Here is a 14,431-nt window from a genome sequence, read left to right on the forward strand (position 1 = left end):
ATGTGTCCAGCCTCCGTGAGACTGTGCTGTAGGTGAGTGCATATCCCACCCTGGGGCACGACTCTCCTGGGTCTCTCAGCTTCACTTCCTTACTGGTCTGACTGGTGCTGGCTGCTCCCTTTCAAAATGCAGAGCCTAAAGGTATCTTAAGCTGCTGTTAAGTAACAATTTATTTCCCCAGCCACCCCAGATAGGAACACTTAGCAGTTTCTTCTAAGCTGTCTGATAATAATACTATTTTCAAAATCCATTAACAGTTGCTCAAATAAAAAGGAGGAGAAAAAACCAAACCAAACAAACAAACCCCACCCCCCCCCACCACCCCCCCCGAACAAAACCAAACCTTAAAGCACATACAGGTCATTACTCTAGGATTTTTTTCTATTGACGTTTCTCTTAATTGCTATGAGTATATAGCAAGTTTGCTGCACTGCTGATAACATTTGCACATATGAAGCATTACAATATACTGCAAAAATCAGAGCTAACAGGAAAAAAGGTGTTGAGATATTACTGTAGAAAATGTTGACTTCTAGCTAACAGGATGAAAATTTTAAAGCAAGCAGATGCTCCCCCTCAAAACTCTTGTTGAGATGACAATTATTCATCAAACCCAGCAACTTTTCAACCAGCCTTAGCGAAGATGACTAAGAAATCCAGATGAAAGTAATAAAACCGGGTAATCACTGTTGAATTTGAAGCCATGAAACATGAGCTAAGGGAGTTTACACATTTCTGTAAAACAATGTATTTAAAACATGTTATTTGATACTGTACATTGTCACATGTGATCTAGTCTGTGATTAGAAGTATGTTAGGCTCAATTTGGAGACAATCAGAAACATTAAGCGACTCCATTGGGTAGCTTGCCCCTTTGATTCAAAACCACTTGCAACAGTAGATATCCAGTAGGAATGAGGGATCAAATTCCAGACTCAGCTGTGCACTTTTCCCCCTCCCTTTTAGCAGAGGCTCCGTCATCCCTTACAGCTTGCTTTGCTTAAGGCCAGAGCAAGGCTTTGAGTAACAAAGCCTGACTTTAAAATACAAAATGCAGGTAATTATAATTCATGTTTATAAACCATCACATGATTTTTGGCCATGGTGACCTGGTTGGCAGCTTCTCCATCCCAGTATATTTCTTCATATGTAGACAGGAGAGCCTCTTTGAAGAAAAGGTCATTAGCTCAGCATGGAAAAAAAACCCGTAGATTTCGGGTCCTAGCATCCTTCCGATGATTGGTGAGGTCAGTGGAGACGTATAGGAGGCTGTTATTGCCCTACTACACTCTCCAAATGAAAAAGTCTTATCTTAAACATGAAAGGCTGGAAAAAATCATAGCTGTCTTTAGCATCTGTGTTCCAGAAAACAATTAAATATATGTATAGGAGTTTCTCGTATTTGTGCTGTTAGTGTAGTGAATAGCTCTGAAAACTGATCACCATGTAAGTGACAGAGAACTGGGATGATAAGAAAGATTTAAATTAAAGAAAGCTACAGTACTTGAATCAAAAGCCTGCAACAGGACTCCAAAGCAAGAAGTTCGAAACAAGCATTGTGCAGAAACACTAACATAAAGGTAAAGAGGAGACAAAGAATATTGTTACCACTTTAGTTTTATGTTTATTCTACATATTTTTTATTAGTGAACAGAGAACAACATATCTGTGATACCCACTGCCAGAGGTACAAACCTATATTGCTGTTTCTCACCTCTTTGATTTCTGAATGCTCTCCCTTAGCAAAGCAATGATGCCTCTGGGCCTCAAAACCCGTCCATGCCTTATTGCCTGTAAAAAAAATAAATATAGACAATTAGGCTGGGGAACAGGTTGGGACAGTTTTTTAAGGACAGTAGCTCCCTCTTGTCCCCAAGCTATAGGAGAATACATTAAAAGGTATGTTTATTTTAACTATCTCCCTTTGAGACGTCTTAGCCTCTGTTCCTGCTACATTAACAAAAAAAGACTCATAGATGTTCCACAAAGATCAGGTTTTTAGAGACAGGGTGTGTATGTTTTTCTGGGGTATTTTTGTTTGTTTTTTTTTTTTTCCTGGCCACAGTGAGGGAGACATCTGGCTGCTGTAAAAGTAGAACATACGAAGTCATAATCACGAAATTCTGGACAAAGATATCTGAATACAGAATACGAGCATGGCTTCTCTTTTTACTGCCATTCTTGATATCTGTCCATAAACCAATAATGTATGCATTGTTTTTTATTAATAAGGATTCTATTTGCAAGTGCTCAACCATCTGCTGATGATATATCCACAACAGCGCAGCTGATCTGCTCTTCTGGGTTGATAATCCAAATTCTGTTTTCAAATAAATATTTGGGTCCAGATGGACCATGGTATTTCTACTTAAAACAGACCTCCAGCTTTTGAGGGTGAAGCTGAGTTAAGGACCTGGCTGCAGGAATATATACAAAGCATCTCTGAAGACAACGGTCCAGACTGCACTGCCTGAGTACAATACTTTTCATAACTATGTCCTTCCCTCTCCAAGTTCTCAGTTTTGCCTGTGCCTTGGCAAAATTTATTTACCATCACAGCCTTAAGGGCAAAACAATTTGCTACAGATATAGGACCCTTCTATTTTTGTAATTTTTTTAATCCAGGGCTTTCCTGGCAGAGCTACGTGCATATGCATCCAGAGCACACTAAATTATTGCACACGTACTGTGCATGCACTGTTGATTTTCCAAAACACATCTCATTTACTATGCATTTCTTGTGAATGAGCCATGGACAAATCTTGCATTCCTGGATGTCACGCAGCCCAAGAAAATATCCAGTTCTGCCTGGCTTAGGTAAAAGACAAGTCTTGAGAGAAGACTTTTGTGGTTGCACAACCCATTTGGAGCCAGCACTTGAGGCCCATAAAGATGGGCCAGCTTTGCTGCATCTGTGTGGCCATCAAATGAGATCAACCCAGAAAATGTACCGTGTATTAGATTTTGCTCTTACGATGTTAAGTAACATCTTGAACTTTTTTTCCTAAATTTCTTGAAGGAAATGAGTATGTGGTTCTTTTAAAACTTCTCAAGAGAGGCAACAAGACTTCATATAAAGAGAAGTATTTCAGTCTCCGATACAAACTGAACTGTTGCTCTGTGATTTGAAGAAAACCATTGAATTAGTTAATTTTAGTCATTAGTTCTAAAGCTCAAAAAGAGACTTTTTCTTTTCTCTCACTCCTGTATAGGTCCTCAAGATGGAGGACCTTTCCTGAAACTCATACCTGAGTTAGGGTCTCAGATGAGTTAATGGGAACACAATGCAGCCTGTAGTCCTTAGCAATCCAGACAAATTTTGCAGGCGCAGAACAACATACTTATGTTTGTGGTGTCTCAGACTTGTCAGCAAGTCTGAACAACTTTAAAGATGTTAAAACATGAAGGTGGTATAATACAAAGAAGAGGGACTAAGCGAGGCTTAACTAGAAGTTTCGCTTAGACCAAAAATGTTTTTTTTTAATGTTTTGCCACATGAAACTTGGAACAAAAATACTGTTTTATTCTTCCTCTCTCCTTCCACTTTCCTCTTTTGAAATGATATCCTTGCTATTAATTGTAGCCTTCTACTATGTATATCCACTTGATGGCAGCATTTGAACACAGAACGGTTTGAATCTCTTCAAACCCTGTCCCTTTCACATTTTCCATCGGGAAGTTTGTAACTCATTCTCAGTGATTGGTTATGAGAAAAGGGCAAAAAGTGAGAACCAGGACATGTGCTGTCGTTCTTCACCTCTAGGTAACTACTGCTCATGACCTGGTGAGCTGCAGCAAAACCAAAACCTCTACTGTGTCAGTAGAGAAAGTCATCAGTGTTATCCCAGCACAATTACTGGTCTCCTTTGGAATTAAACTGGAAAGTAAACACATGACATCTATGGACCCATGGGGTTAGTGATACTTCTGGAAAGGTTACTGCAGTAAGAATATCCAGTTTGGATCTTCTGCCATCATACATGAACTTGTGCAAGTCTACGCATTCATAAGTAATGCTGGATTTTGCTGCACTACCTGTGGCATACAAAATTTATCCATTCTTCTAACTTGTATGTGGCTCTGATAAACCAAACACAGTCAGTATGTACTTTATAAACAAATCTACATGAAAGAAGATAGCTTAAATGAAGAGTCACTGAGAGGAAATGAAGAACAAGAAAGGAAAAGAAAGAAAATATTTTATACAAATTCAGGTAAATGAAAAGGTTTTGGTACACTAGCATACTCCTAGGCTCTCCCATTTTTCTTGTGTATTTTTTTCAACCCAAAACGGCATACGCAGCAACTTTTCAGTGATCTCATTTATTCTTATGCTTCCCACACCACGTGGTGAGATTTTAATTTGCCTGCCTGTCTTACTGACTTTCAAAGGTGTTCAAATTGGAAGGGGGAAAATACATGTTTTAATTTCAAAAAATCTTTTTTGTACCAAATTCAAGGCCAGAACCTCACTCAGTTTTCCAGGGCAGTGTCAGGCATCTCACACCTTGCTGGGAGTTGTGCATCTACAATGTTTCCAGCAAGGAATGGTTAATATTTCAACAGGCCAAGTAAATGTGGACTTCATTGGAGTTATTCCATTCTACCTTCCAGTGTTTAAATTACTGGAAGCATTTCAAGAGTCCTGCATCTTATCATGGGGCAAGTGTAAGCTTTTAAGGGATTTAAGCCTCAACTCTCACCTGTGCCTGCTTTTCTTCCTAAATAATGGGACTTGGAGGACTGAAGAAATCTGACTGATCTGATGGCTGGGAGCCTGGATTGCTGAAAGATAGGAGAGGCTGCCTGTTTTCAGGGAGTGCTGGAGCAGTCCTTGTAGTTTTGAACACAAGAAAGAGTTAGTGATGGCTCCTTGCTGAGGGAGAACAAAGATTGCCTGGAAGCCAGAGATGAAAGCGTAAGGAATCATGTGTGGGCTTAGTGGTGGGAGACAGCCATAAAGGGACCAAGTCTGATGTGGAGCCCTGTCTGAGGGAGTTTTTCTTTAGACAACTGCAGCATTGTTATAGTGCTAACAGATGAGCTCATCAGGGGAGATCTTAGTTTGTGCTTTATAGAGCACGTGTGAGGTTGAGGGAGCTAAGAGGGAGAAGCTGCAGCTTTACCAGGTTTGCTCTCCACAGTTGCCAACAGACCTAGACCTGTTCTCCCCTGCAGAAAGGTGGAATTTTCCAATACTTTCAGTGAGACTGCCACCATTAGCTAGGGGTGTTGTCTTCATTTTGAATATCAGTCCTTTTGATACTTGCCATATTAAAGCCCAGATTCTGCATTGATCTTGGCTCGACTTTTTCATTTTTCTATACTACGGTCATGATCTTCACTAAAAAAAAAAATATTTATGAGTGAAAAGGGGTGTGAAAAATTCAGGCTGACCCCCATCCTCATGCCTTTCTTCTCCAGAGAATCCAACAAGAAAGATTAGAGACGGCTAGGTCTGTTGGCCAAGTTACCAAATGGTGACATGCAAAGGGCTTTCCAGTCGCTCCCTCCAGTTTCCGAGTAGGTAGATCCATGGTCGTCATGTCCACTGATACCCTTTGCAGAAGTATGATATTGGGAGTAAAGGGGCTTGTTTTGCACTATACCTATTAGTGTCTCAAATCCATCTATCTTTGAAACCAACTGCATGCCAATGTATATTAAGCTTAAACAAAAACAAACCACTAGAGTGGTGGTAGAGCGCTTAGGAATGGCAGATCATGCCCAAATCAGCGCAGCCATAATCCAATAACAACTTTAGCAAAGGGCTTCATGTGTCCTACTTTGCAGAGGCACACAAAAAAAAGGAGAAGAAAAAGAAGTAGCCTATTTTAAGGAGACAATGGAATGGTGAGTCCAAGCATTTGCTTTGAGGATGTGAAGTAAAACAGTGTGGTGGGATGGTCTCCACAGAGCCCCAAGACAGAAGAGGAATGAAGGCCACCCAGTTAACCTGGAAACAATGAACCTCAAAGGCCTTGTTAGCCTAGCAGGCGCGACTAGCTTGAAGCAGGGGAGGAAATCCAAGTAGGTGGCATAGCTAGAAGAAGCAAGGAATTTCAGCTTTTTTCTTTTCTTCTGCTCTTCCTAAGATGTGCTGGTTAGATTTGTGATACTCTACCCAATTGCTTACAGGCAGCAGGGTATGTATGACCACTACAAGGTGATGGGGGAAATGGCCATCCTGTCATGGATGAGTGCCTACAGCTCATCTCACAATTTTAAGAAAGGTAGGAAATGAGGAGGCTGAACTGGGATAGATGTTAGCTTGTGTTTAATGAGTAAAGATAAACCTAGATGCTTGGGGTGTTGGTGGGCTTTCTAGCCTGGTGATGCCTATAGCTAGGCAAAAATAGTACTGTTCCATTGGGTGGGACCGTGATGTAATTCTTTCAGAAGAACAAGTGTAGCCTAAGAAGACTCCTTGCTGTTCATTTTTCCCTCCAGTCTTTGGAAGAACTTGATGTAGAGGAGACAAAATGTTATTAAAGCCTGTGGTACAAATGTTGGAGCATTAAACTATCAGCCTAAATAGGTCTTCAGATGGATTCAAATAATAAACACTTACATATGTTCTGTCTCTTGTGGGCAGTGCTGAGTTTGCAACTGAATGAGTTTCCATTGAAAGAGTTCCAGTTAAGGCTGCCCACAAAGCTCTGCCCAACCAGTATTCATGTTTCTCCTGCAGAACCACATTTGCCATGTGAATCCAAGTGATTGTGTGTAATACCTGTCTCCTGTTGCCTCCATATCTCCAAATTTTGTCTAGATATAAAGGAGTACCTTGAAACGTGGACAGCGTGTGCTTGAATGTTTGCAAGCTGCTTTCGCGGGCCATGGCTGTGGCAGTGAGCAGAGCTGTGACTAGATGGTGCACTTGCCATGTGGTATATAGAAACTGCAAGGAGAATGGTGACAGCTACTACTAATACACAGGTATTTGTGAAAGCTATGGTAGTGAATAATATGTGCATATCTGCCCTCACCTTTGGGGAAGGATAATTTCAGCCATGGGATAAGTGGGAACTCTGGGTTTTGAGCTCTGAAACCATTAAGAACATATATTCAGTATAAGAAGTGCAACACTCCCCCCACCAAAAAAAAAAAAAAAAAAAAAAATTCCCACCCATAGCCCATCGCAGTATTTCTGTCTAAACATCCACAAAGGCTTATTCACTATTATTTGTCTTGCCTGCGTTGCAATTATACTGTAAGTAAGTCTGCCTGTACTGAAATTTGTCTGACAATCCTCTTTCTAGGAGCCTGTGCTGGGGCTGCAATAGCGAAGCCTGATGTAAATCATCCACATTCAGGTTTCCCATGCTCAGTGTCTGGCTCAGGCTTATGTTGTTTTAAGTCTCAGCAAAAAAACAGGTTGGTTTCCAAGGATGAGAAGAGACTGTCTCTTCTGCTTGTTATTTAAAAATAATAATCTGACAGTCGTCTTGAAGCATAACAGTACTATTCTGAAGGCTGCTTATACAAACTTCCTGTCCTTTTAACATGAGTTTTATTGGGGTGCTATGAATATCTAGTTATTAATGCAATAATTAAAACAAGCGTGAGGGGAATAAATGCCAAGTTTATTGGAAACAACCTATCCAGATAGATGTCAAACCTTTTAAAAGTAGGAGTACACCTCCTGCAGGTCAGAGATCAACCCTCCCAAAGTCTTAGAGCTTCTGGCTGAAATATACTCTCTCACAGATAGCAAGTTATTATGCCTTAACTGGCCCAGGTTACAGGCTGCATGAAGCTGCCCATCCTGGAGCAAATAATAAAAAACTAATTTGAGTTGTTTAGTCTTTCAGTTTCGGTGAACTCCTGATGCCTTGTGTTTGCCGTGAGCTGACAGTTGCACATGATTACAAGATGCAGCTGGTCACAGTGATCTCTTATCCTGCAGGAGTGTGTATGTCTCTCCGTCTGGAGTGTGTCGGACCTGAGATCCTTACTTGGAATTCGTTCCAGTGGCAGAGATGGGCATTTTAAGACTGTTAGACTGAAAGGCTTCATGATGTTTATTCAAAGTCTGTCTGAAATCCTTGCTCATGAAAAGGGCAAGTGGGAAGAAAATACATGTGCAGTTTGATTCAATTTTTGTGTGTGTGTGTCTGAATAAAGATTTCAGGATAAAGCTCCTACTCTGAAATTAGAACTGAAACCGGAGCCGCAGAGGGCCTTAGGGTTGCATTCTCATTTGACACGACTGCATTCTTCTCAAAGTTCAGTGAGAATATCGTATGATTGCTGGGATATGTAAGTTTAGTACTTCAGCAAAGCGGTGTGTATCACGCATATGGCAAACTTGTTTTGCCTTGGCACAGGACTGGCGGTGTGGCTCGAAAGGTTCGGCTGGAGCAAGGCTCCAGCCATTCTTTCATTCTATCTGAACGGTCAGGTTTTTTCAACAAGCGCACTCTGCAGAATCAATTTCTACTTGTAAGATAGCATTTTGACATGAGGGAACAAAACAAGAGCTGCGAATTACACTCTCTTGTTCATGCTGAAGAGTGTAGTTGAACTGATTTAGAAAAAAAAAAATAAAAAAGTAGTACCAATTTTTCTTTAAAACAGCATTACTGAAAGGTTAGTCTTGCTCTATTTTATCATTTGGGATCCTCTCCAGGACAACTGTGTCGTTGAGACTTGACAGTGGTGGAGGAGGGCTGAAGGTTTCCTTAGGTGCAAGTATTTTAGAAGGATTTATCACCAAAATCACTGCAAAGGCTGGATGGTGACATGGATTTAGGTTTTCAACTCTTTTTTCCTATGAAAAACACAGATATTATTTTCATTTGTACCAAATGGAAACATGTCCAGTCTAAGCATGAGTCTGACTTTTATAAACCACACATTAGTGTGTACTGGTTTTCACTCTCATTCTGAATTCTGGTCTGAGTTCCTTCTTAATCAGTAACATTGAAATACTTTTAGAATAAGTGCTTTGATTAACACATGTCACCTCAATTCTTTTGGCACTCCTGTGACAGGTAAATATTTTTATTTTCCTCAAAATTAAAGAACTGGTGCCTTTCCAGGGTCCTGAGTTCTGGCTCTAATTTCTGCCATCCGGCTCCTAGACTTCTAGGTCTTCAGCCTTGAGACACATCTTTTCCATGGGCTCGGTTTGTTCCATGAATGATACGGTAGTTGTAAGGGAACTACTAACTGTCCTCTGTGGAAAAAAATCAATCTTGATCCCTCTCTGTCTACTACCTTAAAGTTGCTTCTTTACTCAGTTCTTATTGAACTGTTGAAAGACATTTGTCCCAGAGCAAAGATTTGAAAAAAAAAATTCAGAAATGTAATTCCTGTTTTTCCCTTTTGTGTACTAGTTTTGTGCCTGTGGTCAGATGGTAAAATACGCTGCGCAACAACCCGCGGTATTGCTTGCAGCTGAGTAAACCCTCTTTAAACTTACTAAACCAAATGAAATGGCGCTATGTTTTCCAGCAGGGATACAGACTCCATTAGCATAAAGTAGTCAAAGGGTGGTTGATGATACGTATTTACCAGAGCTGGTAAAGCATATGTGCTGAGGAGGCTGAAGAAACAGAAGGTTTCGTAGGGGCAGGGGGGTTACTTTAACTGTCATGTTATGACAGCATGTGTTCATTACTTTTCTGGGCACGGCCCTTTGTTCTAGTGCCTTGCTGTATGTGTTAAATCCTACGTAGCGCTGAAGCTCCATAGACTCAGAGTACAGTAAGAAAACAAAATAAAACCCACCATGCAGTGCCCATGCTAGGCTGAGTGTTAACCTGCAGGCTCCGGGACCGCGGAGCGGGCATTCAGCTGGATTGGGAGAGCAGGGTAGCTGTGTCAGCCCAGCACTGCCCCTGAGGCTATGGACTCATTCCCCAGCTGGGTTCTTAGGTCAGGGCAGCGGTGCACTGACAGAGATGTGCTAATTCTTCTTCCAGAGCCCATGCAGTCAACACCAGCGTTCCCCTGCTCCAGCAGGTACTGTGGGTTCACCCAGACCGGCAGACCTAGGCCTCCTGAATCATTTGGCTTCCTAAAAAATCCCATTCTAAAAACTGCCATACTGAATCTAAGGGAGAACCAGTGAAACCCCAGTTCTTTCTCATGTTCACATTCAGTTGCCCTCTTCTCTTTTTCCACAACTTTAAATGCTAAAAGTAAACTAAGCCAATAGTAAGTAAATCTGAAAATCTGTGAAGAAATCTGTTCACAGGTGCTGGTATCATGAAAAATGCAAAGTAAGACATGTCTGTTTTGACTGCCAGTAGACTGCCTTTACCTACGTGATAAGACTTAAATTGTGCAAGCTGGGAATAAAGTGTATTTCTCACTGTGTGGAAGCAGCAACTGTTGGTGGAACAGAGCACTCCTGAAGGAAAAGGACTATCTATTGCTTAACACCTTTGCAGAAGGTCTTTGGGGGAAGAAAAGGAGAGGTGAACTTGGATACAGCATCTATATGAAAACATGTCATGGTACTGAATAGTAGTAAATGGATGCAAGTGCAGTAGAAATACTACTGCATGTCTGGATGCTCACATGAACATAGCACGGTCAGAACCCAGTTCTGCACCCTTTAGTCCAAACGCTCATTCATTTCAGTTCCTTAAATAGGATCAAGCTCTATGTTCGTGCCTGCTTTCTTCTAGAATAAGTCTTTAAAATTACACACAAAAATATATTTCTTTTACTAACAGATAAAGTTTTTAACAATGCTAAAATGAAGGGGAGGGCAGTAATGGTATCCCATTCATTCAGATGAGAGTGGAATATCAACTACCCTAATTTTTTGTGGACCTGGTCTTGCAAATCTTTATGCTGTTGTTACAGAAAAGGTCGTGAGAGACAGCAGTTGCATTTAAGTTGCATTTGTCACCTGTAGGGAAAGGATGCCAGTTTGGACATTCACAAACTTGAACTGAACCTTTCCTTTGAACTTGGACTGATTTTGGCTTCTTTGGTTTATTATGTTTTCTTTTGGTGCCAAGTGCAAGAGATATTGTAGAAGAAAATTAAAAACACAACCTGATTTTTTTAGATCTCCATCCTGCTTTTGTGGACCAGAGATTTGGCTGACTATCCAAGCATCTGGACGCTTCCTAAAAGCATCTTCAGAGGTTTTAAATTCTGCTCTTTTACAAGATGGTCTCTAATGCATTGTGTACCCTTCTATAAATAATAGCATCATCTGTGTGTATATCTGCACACATACCAGTTACACTGAGTCTACCTGCAAACAGGTGTCACTGATCCAAAGTGATTTGTTGTGTCCTTTTTTTGATTTGCAGTAAGTCTCCGATTGGCTGTGTTCCCCCAGAAGGATTTATTTTGCCTCCTAAAGGCCTGAACATTTTCTTTTGCTATAACTTTGGGCTTAAGTACCTGGTGTTTTTTGAGAAAGGGGCAATAGCATACTGGGAATTGTATTGATGAGTGTACATATGCAATGAACCAAAATAATCTGTGCTAATGACAACCACTATTATAAGAAGAATTTGAAGTACACTTGGCTGTTTCAGCACTCCCCATGTCTCTTTCTATTTAAAACCCCCTGGCAATATGTTCGTCCTCTGGACAGAGGGGGAGGACAGACATTATTTAGGGAAGGGGCAGTTATCTGATTTCACTGACATTTACTGAACATCAGAATCACAACAAAGCTCGTGTAAGAACTCTTTTGGCAATTACTGCAGACATACAAATTCTGTGCCTAATACTGATGACACAGAACAGATTTTCCTGTTTGCGTTGTTGAAACTTCCAAACCAACTCAGAGCTGAGCCTCTTTTCCCACCGGTACATACCTGGTGAAGAAGCAGGACAAACTTAGCCAGAGCAAAAATGAGGTCTTGTACAAGTCTCCAGACTACAGACTTATTTCAAGAGAGTACATGTATCAATTTTATATATGAAGAAATGTTTTCCAGTTCTATCTTACTACCATCCAGTATATAGGGCCTGTTTACTTCTGTGCTGTTCCACAGGAAAAAGTCTGACTTAGAGCAATACAATTTTGTCCTCTAGCTGGCCAGGTGAGTAAAATTACATGCAGAAACCCCCAGAAAGGAAGATAACATGCAGATAAGCTACCTTGCCCTTTGATGCTAGTGGATCTTCACTCATAGCTGGTCGCTGAAGTCTTCAGCTTTGCCTCTCATCCTATATTTAAGATTAGCTCAACGCAAGTCTGTCAAGGTCCCAGTTTAAATATTCCTATTTGTCTCTTGAATCTGTCTGAGGGTGGAAAGCCCCTAAACTGATAGCAAGATTAAAAAAAAACCCAACCTGTGTCCTTTCCTGTGACCCTACCCAATTCTCTTCCACAGCATCTGCAGACCAGAGTGCTTCTTGCCGGGGCTGCCCAAAGTGATTTCAGGAATTCATGCCAGTCAGTAAAGGATAGGTGGAGAAACAGCAGCCAAGTTAAACCCTAAGCAACACCAACACTTTCTGAAGAGGTGCTGTGAGAAGGAATGCAGGAGCTGTGAGAAGGGACTGAAGAGTAATAATATGGCATTCAGAATTCACTGAAGCAAGGGACTCAAGCTGATGGCCAGAAGGCACAAAGATAAGGAGTATTCCAGAGGAAGCCAGGAAACCTTGTTCAGTCACCCCGATTTGTACAGTAAGAAATTCTAGGTGTAACTTCTGAAGGCTGAGCTCTTGCAAAACTGCAAATCTTCTGTCATAAACTTAAGACTAGAAATGTATGTGGTAATGTGGAGCTATTTGTGCCATCTGGCAGCTGTCAGCTTTCTCTATTCACTTCTTCCCTACTAATGCAAACCACAGAAACTGGACCTTTTACATCTTGCTACATGAAAAAGGTTGGTATCTAGAGGCTTTTTAAGGCCAAACCATTGCACTGTTCTGGTGCCTGTTATCTGTGTATCCATTGCAAACGTTAAAAATTACTTACCTGGTCAGCAACAACCACATATTCCCTCCTTCCTTTAATATTCCTTAATCGCAGTGTGTCTTCCAAGAGCATTGCACATGTCCTATTAAATACCTGAAATTCACCTCGTACACTGCTTCAGAAGGATTTGAAAAACAGCTGGTGTTTATCTCATAGCTATCTCCATTTTTAGCTGCAGTTTACTGACCTCCATAATTTTTATCAAAGATTACATTCTTTTTCTTTTTGCCAGAACACTTACAGCTATTCTCAAATCTTTTTCAGTCAGTGCTGACACTTTGCTATAAGCCACCTGTGACATGAAGTGATTAATTTGCTTGTTTTCCATTTGTGTTGTGTCCCATGAGGAGAGGCGCTGGGTCAGGCAGGACCTTCAGGTGGTTGTGAAGAGGTTGTACCTTGCCTGGAGGGCAGAGCCAGGGGCAGGGGCTTGGGGACAAGAGGGCAAGGCAAGGCAGCAGGCGGGGATAGTTGCAGCAAGTAGCTGGGAACTTGCCCTGCATACAGACAGCTGAGAAGGCAGTGAGGAGGCAGCGGCCAGACCTTCATGGAGAGGGAAAGACACGCTCACTGCAGTGGGCTGTACAGATTTTGAGTTCCAAGCTAAGCCTGGAAACAAGGTTATTCCCAAAGAGAGACAGTGAGCAAAGGCAGCTTGGTTTATAAATGCCTTTATTCTGTTGTGGAGTAACTAGATTTCTGTATGTCTAAAAGTGGGACGTTAAAAACCTGACTTTTTCAGGTTAAAGAGGTTTCTTTATTGTTGTCTTGTCATTGTGGGAGTGCAGACTATAGGGAAAAAGTCTTGATACACCTTGTTGTTGAGGGCATGGTCCTGCTTTGCATTTCAAGAATAGGCAAAAGCGCGATTTCTCTGGTGGCATTGACTACTGCAGGCTGGATGTCAGCTCCACAGGATATGCCAACATTTCAATATAGCAATAAAAAAATAAAGCAGGAGGAGCTGCACAGAACAAAATGCTCTGAACTGACATTCCATTGCTGGGATCGTCCCTGCCTATCAAAGATGCTCTGGTCCTGCTCTCTGGAGGCAGCTGTAAAGTCAAAGGCTTTTGACGTTCATAACATGAGTTAAAGTCTCATGTATTTCACAAACAGAGTGGCCTTACAGCATCAGTCTCTGCCCTGAGGTACTCAGCTACCTAGAGGGCCCAGCTCAACACACAACTGAGCTCACTCTAGTATCTGGCAGAAAAAGAGAAATATCCCTGTCATTCTTCTCTGCAGCTACACATTCCAGATGAGAATAGGGTAGGGCAAACAGTAGCGAAGAAATCCCTACTGCTTTTCAGCAGAAAGGTAAGACGGTGCATGAACCTTACTTTTTTGGAGTTTTGTGCCTTTAGATTGGAAGTGTTCGTGGAGCACTCCAGAGTGGTGAGATTTTCTGCATCAGGATGTCACAGTGCTGTGAGCACGCATCGTAGGCAAGCGGTTGCCAATCCCCACAACAGTGCCAGCTTCAGAAATGAAAGATGTTGGTGGGGGTGCTGCTAACCA

The sequence above is a fragment of the Chroicocephalus ridibundus genome, chromosome 4 (assembly GCF_963924245.1).
Source record: "Chroicocephalus ridibundus chromosome 4, bChrRid1.1, whole genome shotgun sequence".
Lineage (NCBI taxonomy): Eukaryota > Metazoa > Chordata > Aves > Charadriiformes > Laridae > Chroicocephalus > Chroicocephalus ridibundus.